General features: G+C 36.7%; 1 pseudogene; it reads right to left on the reverse strand.

The window, feature by feature from the left end:
- Nucleotides 1-383: 383 nt before the first annotated feature.
- On the reverse strand, nucleotides 384-543 carry LOC143661150 (metallothionein-2-like; annotated as a pseudogene).
- Nucleotides 544-1,827: the final 1,284 nt, after the last annotated feature.

Raw genomic sequence — 1,827 nt, forward strand, 5'->3', positions numbered from 1 at the left:
CTGACTGATTCTTTCATTTAGCATAAAATTTTCAAGGTTCATCCATGTGGTACCATGTATCAGTATTTTATTCCATTTTATTGCTGAATAATATTCTGCTGTATAGATATACCACAGTTCATGTATCCATTCATCAGTTGATGGACAACTGAGTTGTTTCCAGTTTTGAGCTATTTTGAATAATTTTGCTATGAAAATTTGCGTATAAGTTTTTTGGTTTTTTTGTTTTGTTTTGTGTTGCTTTTAGTCTGGATGAGTTTATTGTCATTCACATATTTGGTAGAAAAAAGAATATGGCATATGGGTCAGGCTTGTATGAAAAAAAAAATCTGGGTTTGTACATGTTGCTCTATTTACATCTAGGCGCAGGGCTCTCCCCAACCTCAGGCACAGCAGCTGTGTTTGTCTGATGCCCGTTTGCAGATGCAGCCCTGGGCGCACTTGGCACAGCCCACAGGGCAACAGGAGCAGTAGCTCTTCTTGCAGGAGGTGCATTTGCACTCTGCATTTGCTGGAGCCGGCGCAGGAGAAGTTAGGTTCCATTTCGAGCAGAGTTGAGGCCGGATGTTCAAGAGCAAGTGACTAAGAGACCATTAAGCTAGTTGAAGGCGTGTTTGCGTACAAGTTTTTGCATGGACATATGTTTTCATTTATTTTGGTTAGACACCTAGGAGTGTAATTGCTCAGTCACATGGTAACTCTATGCTTAACCTTCTAAGGAACCACCAAATTGTTTTCCCCAATGGCTGTACCATTTTACATACCCAGCAGCAGTATGTGAAGGTTCTGATTTTTCCCTATCTCTGGCAACTCTTGTTCTGATCTGACTTTCTTATTCTAGCCATCTACTGTATGAAGTTATAGCTCATTGTAGTGTTGATGTGCATTTCCCTAATGACTAATGATGTCAAGCATCTTTTCATGGGTTTAATGACCATTTGTATATTTCCTTGGATAAATGTCTATTCAGATTATTTGCCCATTTAAAAACTCTTTAAAAACGAAAAAGTTCTTTGTATATTCTGGATATGTCCCATTTCAGGTATATGAATTGCAAATATTTTTTCCTATTCTGGTAATTGTTTTTTCACTTTCTTGATGGTGTCCTTTGAAGCATAATGTTTTTTGTTTGTTTGTTTTACTTTTTTAATGTATAAGCACAAAGGCTTTTTATTTCAACCAAGTAAATTTTTCTATTTTTTCTTTTGTCATGTTGCTTTAGGTGTTATATTTCAGAAACCATCACCTAACCCAAGGCATCAAAGTTTACTCCTATATTTTCTTCTAAGAATTTTATAGTTTTACCTCTTACATTTGGGTCTCTGATCCGTTTTGAGGTTATTTGAGGTAAGCGAGGTCCAACCTCATTCTTCTGCAAAAGATATCCACTTGTTCCAGCATCATTTCTTGAAATGTCTGTTCTTTCTCCTTCAAATTGTCTTGGTACCCTTGAATTGGTTTTTGGAATTGTGGGGGTTTATTTCTGAACTTTCAATTGTATACCATCGATCTGTAATATCTATTCTTAAGCCAGTACCATTTAGTTTTGGTTACTATAGCTTTATGGTGAGTCCTCTAGCACAGTTCTTTTTCAAAATCGTTTTGGCTCTTCCGGGTACCTTGTATTTCCACGCGAATTTCAGGATGAGTTTATCGATTTCTACCAAGAAAGCTAGCTGGAATTTTGATAGGGATTGCATTCAATCAGTAGATCAGTTTGGGTAGTAGTGCTATCTTAATAACATTGAGGCTTCTGATCCATGTACATGGGGTGGCTCTTTCCATTCATTTAGTTCTTTAATTTCTTTCAAAAGTGTTTTATAGTTT

This window comes from Tamandua tetradactyla, chromosome 17, assembly GCF_023851605.1.
Source record: "Tamandua tetradactyla isolate mTamTet1 chromosome 17, mTamTet1.pri, whole genome shotgun sequence".
Lineage (NCBI taxonomy): Eukaryota > Metazoa > Chordata > Mammalia > Pilosa > Myrmecophagidae > Tamandua > Tamandua tetradactyla.